Source organism: Salvia hispanica, chromosome 1, assembly GCF_029641045.1.
Source record: "Salvia hispanica isolate PSC_SH4W2 chromosome 1, Shi_PSC_v1, whole genome shotgun sequence".
Classification (NCBI taxonomy): Eukaryota; Viridiplantae; Streptophyta; class Magnoliopsida; order Lamiales; family Lamiaceae; genus Salvia; species Salvia hispanica.
The window spans coordinates 54808036-54820739 of record NC_142692.1 but is presented as its reverse complement, the minus strand read 5'-3'; the positions used below and the strand labels follow the sequence as shown (position 1 = coordinate 54820739).

The 12704-nt window shown below is 39.7% G+C and overlaps 1 non-coding gene across 1 annotated transcript; it reads left to right on the top strand.

Moving 5' to 3' along the window:
* Positions 1 to 812: 812 nt before the first annotated feature.
* Positions 813 to 919, top strand: LOC148934168 (small nucleolar RNA R71). Its single transcript, XR_016134797.1, has one exon. It is a non-coding gene; the product is annotated as a small nucleolar RNA R71 (small nucleolar RNA).
* Positions 920 to 12704: the final 11785 nt, after the last annotated feature.

The following is a 12704-nucleotide window of genomic DNA, read 5'->3' as shown; positions in this document are numbered from 1 at the left end:
CATCCTCAGGTTTTGAGGCTGAACTGAAATCTCTTTTAGAGGGTGTGAAAATGGCTAAACGTCACGGCATGATGCTATGGCTGGAGACGGATGCTGAGATGGTGCGGTCTTTACTAGAAAAGAGGCAGTTGGGCCCTGCTGATTCAAGACACACTATGGCAAAAATCGGCAGGGAGCTAAAAGAGCTTCAATGGAGAGTTTCATGTATTAGGAGGGAAGGTAACAAAGTAGCGGATTTCCTTGCAAAAATGGGAAGAGATAGCCAGGAGTTGGAGAGATTTGAAGGAGGTGCTGTTCCAAGTCGGGCGAAAGCTCTTGTTAGGCTTGATCAACTCGGCATGCCGAGCTTTAGATTTTGATTTCCTTTTCGTTTTAATGTACGTCTCTTGTATGAACCATCCACTTTTGGGAATGGTTATTTTGTAAAACCTTGGTTGACATGATATAGATGGGATGAGGGACCTACTCAACCCTCCACCAAGAAGGCAGTTTCGGGTGCATTAACCGCCACTATGGAAGTTGCCGGAATTGGATCTTCCTTCCTCGAGATGTCCATTTGATCAATCCTGACTCTAAGTTCTGCTAACTCCTTAGCAAAAGAACTTTCTTCGGCCTCTTCTATGGCTGCTACTCTTCTCGTGGCATGCCTTTCCTTAGACCACCCCCGACTGTTGGTGGCGAACTCCTCGATCACCGCCATGGCATCCTCTCCTGTCTTTCTTAGAAATCCTCCATTTGCCCCTGAATCAAGCATAGCACATATTTTCTCGTTAAATCCATTATAGAGGATTCCTACCTGATGGTCTATGGAAAAACCATGGTTTGGGCACTTTCGAAGAAGAGCTTTGAAACGAGCAAATGCCTCATAGAGGGGCTCGTCATGGCCTTGTGTGAACTGAAAGATCTCACTTTTGAGCTTCAAAATAGTGCCTGGCGGGTAGTATTTGTCGAGGAAGGTAGCTACGATGTCCTTCCATGTGGAGACCTTTTCTGGTGGCATACACTCAAACCACTCTTTAGTAGAATCAATCAATGAGAATGGAAAAAGTCTTACCCGTATGGCATCGTCGTCGACACCATTTAATTTCAGAGTGTTTGCGATTTCCACGAATTTGGAGAGATGGCGGTTAGCATCTTCAGTCGCCCTACCTGCAAAAGGAGTTTGCTCGACCCTTTGGATAAGGGGCATGCGTAACTCAAAATTGTTAGCATCAATACGAGGGCCGTTAGGAAAAGTGATCATATTCCCATGATTGAACATGTTCATCACAGGTAATGTTTCTCTGTTCTTCTTTTCCATGGCTTCTCGGGCTGCTCTCTCCGCATCTCTCTCATCCATCAGCAACTTCACCATCTCCTGCAGCTTCTCAATATCTGTTCGGTCACCCATTGTTCCTGATCCTTTTTCACTTCTTATTATTCTACGAGTTCTTTCAAGTTCTAAATCAAGCGGCTCTAAGATGTACTTCCCAGAATGCGTTCGCATACAAAACCTGCAAGACTTGAAAACAAAAACAAATTAAACTAAAAAAAAAAACTTTTTATCCGTTTGAAGATATCACTCCAAAGTGAATTGTCTTCCCCGGCAACGGCACCAAAAACTTGATGCACTTTTTATTTGCACTATAAATACCTGCAAGTATACAGAGTAGGTATAGTATAGCAAAAGGTTAGTACCGGGTATCGAACACGAGGAAGATGTACACAAAGTGTCTATCTTCTACTAGAACTCAATTACTATCTGGAGAAACAAGAATTTTTTGTAACTTTTTGAAAACAGTAAATATTAAAAACAGTAAACAACTAAATGCAAGCAAATCACGGAGAGAAAAGTATAGAGATAAGGGGAATTCCAGGGATGTGCTTTCGCTTTTATGGTTATACAAATTCCAAACTACAATACCCTAGCACAGTTAATACTTTGAAAGGACGAGTCACCTAGCTTATGCTCATGCGATACAAACGTTGATTACTAACATTAGGGTTGTCAATCCTAACACGTAACTCCAAAAAGCTCCTAAGACCCTTGAAAAGTCCTCACTCTCAATTAACAGTGCCGTTTTAAAGGAAGCTAACTGTAGTGTCTACTAAGTGGATCTAACTCGCTAGAACTCTGTCACAGTTATGAAGCAAGTTGTATTGAATCATACATAATTGTGTCACTCAATTATGAAGCATCATGATTAACTTAGGGAAGAAACAAAGTAAAAACAAAACGGATATTAAATAGAAAACGGAATTGTATAACCAAAGTTGCTACTAACACATCCCTAGAATCCTATGAGTTTAGTTACACATGACTGAATAAACTAAAAACATAGATTGAAGGGAAAGCAATCTGAACATAAAACTAAAGCTAATAAAACCCGTATGTTGAATCCTTGTCGTTCTTGATGTTCTTGAAATCCTTCTTCAACTCCTTGCACAATTGAAGTACTCTAGCTTTTGATCTCTATGAATGTGTTCTTGTTGTGTGAAAAAAAACTCCCTTTTGATGAAGCTTGAGGTCCTATTTATAGGGGAAGATTATTCCTCATCATAGAAGGAAAAGATCTACAAAATTTGGTAAATCTTGGAGCAAATCTAGGGCTGGTCGGATTCACCGCCTTTCTCCGGCGGGCCGCCGCACCTTGGCCGGCGGTCGCCGCGTTGGAGTCCAGAGACTCTGACCCTTCGGTGGCGGACCGCCACATATCCTCCGGCGGTCGCCGGGCGAGACTCTTCTCCTAGCGTAAATTTCCGAGGCGGGCCGCTGCATAGCTCTGCCCGCCGGGCGCCGGCGGTCGCCGTACAACTCGCGGCGGTCGCTGGTTGCCGTCTGACTCCAGATTTCCAGACTATGCGTTTTTACTCCCCTTTTCGGCTCAAATATGCACATTTCTCACAAAACACGTCAAAATACCAAAATGTATAGAATATGCAAATAATGGACATGTAGAGTGATTTTGATAACAAAAACGGACCAAATAATGGCCTTAAAACAGTGCAAAATCCGGGCGTATCAATAGCCCGTATCTGGGGCAGACACTTGTGAAGTGAGAGGAGGGAGCAAATGGCCAGTATGACATGTATATATGTGTTATTTGAGTCAGTGCATGTTAGTTTTTTTTAGGGTTTGTTTAGGTCTAGGAATTATGTGTCATGTTTTTTTTATGAATGGGCTTAAAACTCAACTGCCTCGAACTGACGGTGAGGGGAATTGAGGGAGATAAGGCATGCCGGAAAACAGAAACCACCCCCTCCAGTAACCCCTAGTCAGTATAGATGATGCAAGTATGAAGGAAAAACTCATCCCTTAGGTCAGACACGAAAGCCCTCTTAAAAGGTGAGTTAGAAACCCCAAAGTGGAACTACTTTCCACTAAATACTCAAAAAATAAGAGAGGCTACCACATGATGTCTAGGGCAAGGTGACCGCGTGTAGCAAACCCTGAAGGCAGTAGGAAACCCTCCCCCCCCCAAAAAACAAAAAAAAAAAAAAAAAAAACTACCCTTAGAACCCCATTTTCTAGCCTGACTTATACACCGAAATAACCCATCAACCACTGGAACTGTGTGCGTGCAAGGCATGAGGCAAGGAAGCAACTGCCCAGGAGGACATACAAAAGGAACCAGCTGAAGAAAAGAAAAGCAAAGAAAGAAGGAGAAAATCGATCTGAAATTTCCAGATCCAAACAAAAATAGAAGAAGGAATAAGGGTGTCAAAGCCACAGAAAAGAAAATTGAAGAAAATGGTCGCAGATACTTGACCACAAAAAGAGAAAGGAGGAAGAAGGAATAAGGGTGGCGAAGCCACAAAGAAGCTACTGACCAGTTGGAAGCCAATGTCAGAAATTGTCCAGCCGAAGAAGAAGCCCTAGCCAGAAGCCCGAATGCAAACCTTAAAGACCTTCAGGAGCTGCATGTGAGATCTGAGTCCGAAACATCTGTGGTTTAGCATTGAGAGAAAACAGTCCTAACATCCCCTGTGAGGAATGAGTGACTGAGTGAACCCAGTGTTTGGCCTAGGATTGGGTGATCCTGACAAGCAGATATACTGACTGGAGAAGAAAAGGGGGGCGGCGGAAGTTCAAGGCTGCCTAAGGCCGGATTGCACCTGATCTCGAGGGGAAGGGTGGTTGAAAATATAGCCTGTTCTATGTGTTTAAGTTAACTATATGTGTTATGTGTTTGTGTCGTTATTTTGTTTTCTTTTCTTTTGCGTCAGATTCTTGAGTCTAGTTAGGTAGAGTCGGTCAGGGGGCGAATTCGACTTATTTCTTTTTGTTTGTATTCACGCTTGAGGACAAGCATGTGGTAAGTGTGAGCAGTTTGATAAGTCGTATTCTAAGCCTTGGTTACTGGTCAGTATGTAGTGAAATGCATGTATTATCTGCAAAATAGTTGCTCAAGTGTGCAGGATTAAAGGATCCAAGTCAGTAGGAGACGATTCAGGTGACGCAAGTGAAAAGGCCGCTAGAAGGGTGCAATACTGACCGAGATGCATGCCAGAAAAAAAGGCTCGAGATGGAGAAGGAGGATAGCTGGGATGATCATTGACAAGGGCAAAAAGGTCAAAACGCGGAGGAAGTCTACCCTAAAAGCAAGGGCAAGCCTCCCTATAAAAGAAGCCACTTAGAGAGAGAGAAAGAGTTCGCCCCTTTAGTTAGAGTTGGTTCCTTAGAGTTCGGTTCGAAGTTCTCGGTTCAAAACACACTTAGTAGAATTCTCTCTAGAAGATCAGTCCTTCAGCATTGTCCAATCTCTCGTTCCTCGCCACAGCCATGGTCACTTGATGTCTAAGAGTCTGCCGGAGAAGTCATCAGTCCGCCGTTCCAGCCAGTTATCGTAGTAGTGTAGTAGTATCATCGCCCGAAGTGGCCAAACAATCGTTACTTTGCTTTCGAGTTTAATCCTTACTTGTTTTCATCGTTGGTTTTGTTGCAAACACTCATCGCTGTTGCTCTTTTGAAGTACTTTGTTATTTTCCAACATTTACGTTATGAAGTTTCTATTTCGCATGTCGCTTTGGTTCGAGTTTGCTTCATTCTGCCTAGTAAAGTTAGATCTAGTTATTGCTTTTAATTTCTGAGTGCTTTCTTATCTGGAGTTGTTGATTTGAATTTGCAGTTACGTTTAGTCAAATTTCTGTGCATGAGTTTCTTTTCTACACCGTGATTACCACCTTGCATGTCAGTCAGTAGAAGTAAAGTTGCAGTTTCACCGTTTAATTTAAGTTTGAGCATTTTAATCGATGGATCTTGAGTTTGAATTTATGAATCTGAAGTTAGTCATGGTGTTTGTGTTCATATGATTTTTGTCAATACTTGGTGAAGAAGAAAACGTCAAAATCAACTTTAGTTGGACCTCTTTTACTTTTAAGTTACTTTTGCTTTTGTTCCCTGCTTTTCAGTTGTACTATCCAGACCTGTCAGAGAGCCCCCAGCTACCAGATACACCTTGTTGTCTAATTTGCCTCTTTTAGTAACTGTCTACTTTCCATATGTCTCTGAGACGCCTTGTCCCCTACTTTCACGAACACCACCACATGCCTGTTATTTTCACGCCTACTAGTCAGTAGAGTGCCACCTTTATTTCTTGTCTAGGTAAAATCTCAACCCAAGCGTGGTAGCTAACCAAAACACCCAGGAAAGTCACCGCAGTTGTCAAAACGTGTCCATCCTCGTGGTATTCGACCCTTACCTCCATTATACTAATCAGTAGAAATGGGTTGAGGAAACTTGTTTGAAGCCAGGTCCCGGTTGTCGTACCAACGACTCAGCTGGGTCGGGAATCTCTTCCTGATTAGTAATAGTTAGGAAAGGAGTAAAGGAGCTCTCTTGCACCACCAACTTGAACCAAATCCGCCAGCCACTCAAAGAAAGTCAGGTAATCACCACATCCATTTTATTACATCCATTCTAGAACATCAAATATTAGGCACATCATGATAGACTTTAAACCACAACACAGTAACTATAAGTTTTTACAACAAAACTTCAGCCGATAGAAGCCCAGAAAAGTAGACCAGCACTAGAGTTTTCCATGTTCAAAATGCAAAATTTACAGTAGCATATATATGTAAAGACTCATTCCAGTGAGCTAAATTTCTCTCCAAAATCAACCTTAAAACACAATAATCAAAAAAGTCTCCAACATAGCTACTGGCCAAGTCTCAACAAAATACTTAGTAATGAAAGGAAGTAAAAGTACGTAGCTTTAAGGCCGAGGGGCTCCCTCGGAGACCACCGTAGACGGCGAGGCCAGAAGGGCAGCCGCGGGGACTCCACGGGCAGCAGGTTGCCCCGGCTGAACAGCTCCAGCAGCGGCTGTCCCACCGTACATCGGTCGGCGAAGTGGTGGCTGTCCAGCGCAGCAGCAACGGCGGCTCGCGAAGGACGGTGGCGGCGGCTGCTCAGTTCTGGACGGCGGCGAACAGCGCCAAACGCCAGCAAGGAAAGCTGGGCGGGCGTGACCGCCGCATGTACCGCTGCACAGCCGACGGCGTCCGCGCGAAGTGACGGAGGGGGCAGACATGGAAGAGATTGACGCCGAGTGTCGAAACGCGTCGCCGGAGGGAGTACAAGCAACCGCTGGTGACGGCTGGAGTGACGCCGTGGAAGAGGGGCGACGCCCCCTCCCCTATCGGTGAAATTGCCGGAGAATGCGAGAGATGGAAAGAGGTATCGTTTCTGTCGGAGAGAGACAGACACCGGCAGAAATAACCAGTGGAGGACGAACCGTCGACGGCGATTTCGCCGGAGGAGGTGTGGGAGAGAGGGGGAGATGCACAGCTCCTCAATTTCTAATTAGGGATTTCAGTTGGAAAGGGATTTGGGGGAAATTCACGATGGAGAAGGGAGTAATATAAGTTAATACTTCCTTTTTTTTTATTGGGCCAAATTATTTTTTTAGTTGGGCTTTAGTAATTAATTGAAGTGGTGGCCGACTTAATTAGTTAGATGGGCTCAATGGAATTAGTGATGAAGTGGGCTGAAATGTTTTAAAGGAGAATGAAGTATGGATCAATTTTAATTGGGAAGTTGGGCTGAGATTTTAGTTCGTGGAGTGGAATTAATTTAAGGAATTGGGCTCGAAGCTTAATTAATTAATTCCCAAAATAAGTGTTAAAATTCTGAAGATGGAAAATGATGAAACTGGGGACGCGGAAAGCCAATCGTGTCGCCCGCGACGCCATGGGCAGCCGCTAAGGAAATAGAAGGAAAGAGGGAGACGACGTTCTCAAGTCACAGAAATAATTAAGTTTATTAGAGAAGTGCTAGTAATTAAATCAGTATTAATTAATTAGGGCATCCATTCCTATAAGTATAAGTTTTCTTAAAGTCTAAATAGTATGATGTTATGTTGTGTTTTCACAAAGGACTATCTCCGCAAGTTAAGATCAAAGCGAGAAATTCAAGTTAAGGAAATTAAGCGAACGAGGTGGGCTTTCTGTTAATGTTACAGTTTTTATGAGAAGTATATGATTATGCGGCCTTTCTGTTTACTATTCAGTTTTTACGAAAAGTATAATGTGGGTTTTTTATCCTATATGATTATGTGGGCTTTCTATTTATAGTACGATTTTTACGAAGAGTATTTAAGATATGATGTTTGTGGGCTTTCTATTTACAGTACATTTTTTACGAAGAGTATTTAAGATATGATGTTTGTGGGCTTTCCAGTTACTATGCAATTTTTACGAAAAGTATTTACGAGCTTTCTATTGTGATATTATGTGGGCTTTCTATTTAAGATACGATGATGCCTTTATATTTAAAGTACAGTTTTTATGAAAAGTGATATTGTGAAATGATATTACGTGAGCGGACCTTATATGATATACTTTGAGTTGTTTATGTTATCAGTATGTTTTACAGTATGAATGCTTCCAGTTATTTGCATTCTCAGTACGAATACTTCCAGTTATTTAAGTTATCAGTATGTTTTGTCTTGCCAAGTTTTGTTTTTGAACTTTGCCTATCTGTTTGTCTAGCAAGGGCGACGTCCCTACTAGACCAGTTCAGTTTAAGCGCATTCCGGTTTGTAAGTGGGGTGAGCCCATACATACCCAGTTCACACAGTTTCAGATATGGCATTAGTTCCAGGAAAAATAGACTACAGTCACAGTTTTTACATAGAAATGCTTTTAGTGTCCTCGGGTCTTTTAAGTTAAAAACCCCGAGCTCACTCAGTAGTGACTTGACAAAACCAGTTTACTTTTCAGTAAAGTATATTTCGACACGTGTCCACTGAGTACACCAAGTACTGCATATGTTTTAAAAATGTGCAGGTTGAGCAGTGATGACGGCGGGCAGTGTTGAGCATAGAAAAATGAAGATCCTTCGATAGATTAGTACTTGGATGCGTCGTGTCTCCATACACGATGTCATCTGCTCTTGACTCTTCCGCTGCAATGTAAAAGTCGAGTTTACATTCTCTTGTACCATGCACTCTGATTTATATATTCCAAGTTATTTCAGTTTAAGTTTAAATGTACCACAGTTCCCCCTTTCTTCCCCGCTCCTTTCGTCCTCCCCTAGTCGCGATTAACTGGGCTTTCTATCCTTCGAAAGTGCGGCCGTGACACGACATTTCACAGTTTTAATCATCGATTTGAGTTTCAATTTTGCAAGCAAACACAAACCTTCTCGCTATTTTTTTTGCCAAAAATAAAATGGTAATCATTTGATTTAGGGTTTTGTCCATTAATTAAGGTTGTAGTTGATTTCTGAGTTATATTTGGTTTTTGTTCGATTCTTGCGTCAATGTATCAGTAAATGACGATTTTTGGTTTAGGTCTATTTACGAATCTTTCCAATATTCCCGATTTTGGGTTGTCGATTCTGTCCATTATTGATGGTTCGGTTGATTATTGGGTTATTTCTTGGTTTTTGGTCGATTTGGATTAAGGAATGTAACTGATGTCGTTTGTGTGTCTTACATAGCACAAATGACGAAGAGAGGCAGACCATGCAAAAGCCAACCTACAGAGACCGAAGGTTACATAATTGGTTGTCCTGTTTTGATGCATTATTCGTTCGTTGTACTGCATTATTGAAAATTCTCTTGCATTTGTATTGTGTATTCATAGTTAAATTATGCATTATTGTCAATTTTTGTATTTCATAATGTTGTTTGAATATGAAACGATTGGTACACACATAGATGAAGCATTATTTGTTGGTTTTGTGACATTGTTGACTATTGGATGTGTTTTGATGTATTAGCCTTGTTCTTGAAATCTGAAGCGATTGTTTCATTAGAATTGATGCATTATTTTTGCTAATCTGTGCATTATGATTGGTTTAATGTCTAGAGTAACACCAATATTAATTTCATATTAGGCATTATTAGGTTGATATTATGCCGTACACATAAGACATTATTGCATTATTGGTCTGATTTATTTCATCATATAATGAGAAGGATACATGACTGACTGTATGTTACATTATTGGTCTGATTTATTGCATTATATTAACATCGTTTGTGCATCATTTGTTCTGTACATTGTATGGATTGGTATGCATAACTGTTTGTTGGTGTAGTGAATGTTATATAATGTCGTGCATTATTTGATGGAATGTAAACATTACTTTATGAAGTTTTGTGCATTATGTTGTTACTGACCTTTGGTTTTTGCATTACATAATACACAACTAATACATCTTTGTTTCCTATTCTGGACAGCATCTAAGCAACGTCGGGTTGATTTTGATGAAGCGGTTGATGATGTTATTCCAATCGCATTAGCCCAGAAGCTTCGGCAAAGATTAGCCGAGGACAAACCTGAGACTAGTACAGCCCGTGAAGCCATCTGATTTCAAAGAGAGAAAAGGCCATAAAGGAGGCTTCTAGGCCTCTTAGACGTTGTAAGGCATGCGATGAGTTGGGCCATCACGACTCTAGAAACTGTCCAATTCTTAAAGAGATGGCGAAGGAGAAAGAGCATTGTAAGGGCAAGAGGAAAGCTTGATGTTTTTTTTACCTACTACTAACATTATTAGTTTTCGTTGTTGGTTTAGTCTTGTTATTCATTTCGTTGTCTTAGTGTTATTAATCCTACCACTGTCAACATTTTATGCATAATAAATTTGCATTTTTAGGCCGTTAATGTGCATTATAAGTAAATAACTTTTACATTATTGTTTACAAGCTGTTAACTTTATTTGAACAGAGTTTAGGTCTTCATTCTTCTAGCTTTGTGTCTTGTTTTATGTCTTAGGCTTAGATTTGTTTTCGCTTTCGTGTATTATGTTGAGTCTTAGCTTAGATTTGATATTTATTATTTGAGTCGTTTTGGTATGCTTAGATCTAGGAGTTTATGTTTCGTCTCTGCATGAAAATGTTTTAGTTCTTGTTTCAACGTCATCGTAGCTCAGATCGTAGGAGTAATTTAAGTTTTATGTGTTTTCTGATGTTTCGTCTTCTTTAGCTTTTCAGATCTGTTTATTGTTCTGTTTTCTATGCTGATTTGTTAAAGAAGATGATCTGTTAAAGTTGTTTTGCTTTTTCGTACATTTTGAAGGGGACTGACAACCCCCGTTTATTCTGTTTGTCCATTTATAGTAATGTATGTCCAGTTGATCAGGTAGGTTATCTTAGTTGTTCAGTTTAGTTTTACTTTCCAAGTCCAATAGTTTAAACTTAACCAACCCCTAGAAAGCGTGGCAGCAGCCAAGCCCCAAGTCGTGTCGCATAAACAAATGTCCAACGCCTCACTCTGAGGGATGGATCCTTACTTCCCTATACTAGTTAATACTAGTATTAGTGGGTTAAGGTTTTGAAAACGCTCCTTTTTGGCTATCCCTTCTTCTCACTCCAGTCGGACGTAAGCCGAGTTGATCAGCCCGAGCTTTTACCGGTTCCACTTACCTGCATTTTGCAGGTAGCAAGAAGAAATAGGCTGGCTTGATCAGGTCGACTAACCGACTTGAGCATCTTACAATGATACATACGCAACTTGAAAGAGAACAAAGAGAGCGTACGAAAGGAGCTAGTTTCAATGATCCAATGGTCAATAATTAACCAAAAACTCGGAAGGTCATAATTAGGTAGTTTTAGGTCATATTATAAGATTTTGGTTTATGTCATGTTAAGATCATTTTAGGTCATGCTTTGTTAGCATGACCTAAAAATAAACTAACTATGACCTAAATATGCCCTACGTATGATTTTGTTCTGCACTTCTGTATTTAAATCTAGTTTTCATAGGGTTATGATCTATGAAAACTAAATTTAAATACAGAAACGCAGAACAAAATCATACGTAGGGCATTTTTAGGTCATATTTAGTTTATTTTTAGGTCATGCTAACAAAGCATGACCTAAAATGATCTTAACATGACATAAACCCAAATCTTATAATATTGACCATTAGATCATCTAATCTTATAACAAAGCATGCTAAAACTACTTATTGGCTATTAGATCATCTAATCTTATAACAAAGCATACTAAAACTACTTAATTATGACTTCCAAGTTTTTGGTTAATTATTGACCATTAGATCATCTAATCCTAGGGCCAAGATTTGGGCTGCATTTCTAGATTTATATGCATTCTTATTTTGATCATCTCCATATATAATTAATTCAATGTAATTAGAGGATTGGGTTGATTAATGCAAATAATTAGATTACTTAGATTACATGATTTAATTAATGCAAGAAAGCTTCAGAAATCGTTAAGAAAAAGAAGAAGAAGAATAAAGAGAATATCCAGGAGGATGCATGCATTCTAATAGAGAGTTTCTTGAGGTTGATCATCATATTATCTTTGTTATGTTGATTCTAAAAGAGCTATTTTCGCATGCAAAATAATACTAGAGGAAGAACAGTTAATTGAGGATTTTAACATATTAGGTGGACTTTCTTTCAAATAAACGAAATAAATCACAAATGGACCGTGAGTCATCGAGCGTGTCATGCGAATCAAATATTCATCTTTTATCCAATAAAATTTCATTGGTGCTACACATACTTGGACACAATTTAACACAATATCTCCATTATATGAATGGATCGAGACATTAAATGGAGATAGAACAAAGTTGGGAGTCAAAGATGGACTTGGAAGCGTTCGTAAAGTTCTGCTCGACAGGTACTATCACATCTCCAAGTCAGAAAATTCCACTCAACCGAGACCGGAGTGGTGTTGCGCAAAACTACAATTCTGCAGGCTTATACTAGTTTAAGGGGCAGTTTTTAGGGATTCAATGACACCTACACATACGAAAAATAGGGTTTAGGGTTCATTCATTCAAATTCCATATCCTAGAGATGATTAGCTAACATTTACACATCAATGCAATGATTTCTCTGGTTCTTTTTCTTGCATGGGGATGTGTAACTAAAACTCTTACGTTGCTTTTGATTTGTAAAAGATGTGAATTATTTATGGATTCTATAGTTTAGTATTGATCTATGGTGCTTTTTTTTTAATCATAATTCAGGCTAATTTTATCATCCAATTATTTCTTCTAGCCAAAGTGTTTTTTAACTTGGTTATTAGAAGGAAATGTAGATAAATATTTCAAGTTTCGTATCATGTTCGCATATAATTCCTAGATTAGTTGATTTACATGTCGTTGTAGTAATCATTTGATATTTACTATGCAAACTGTTGGAATATTCAACCGATAATGTAAGCTTGCTCGATATCTAATAAAAAAATCAGAAAGAACTTTATTTTGGATTATAATATAAGCTATTTGGAAATATG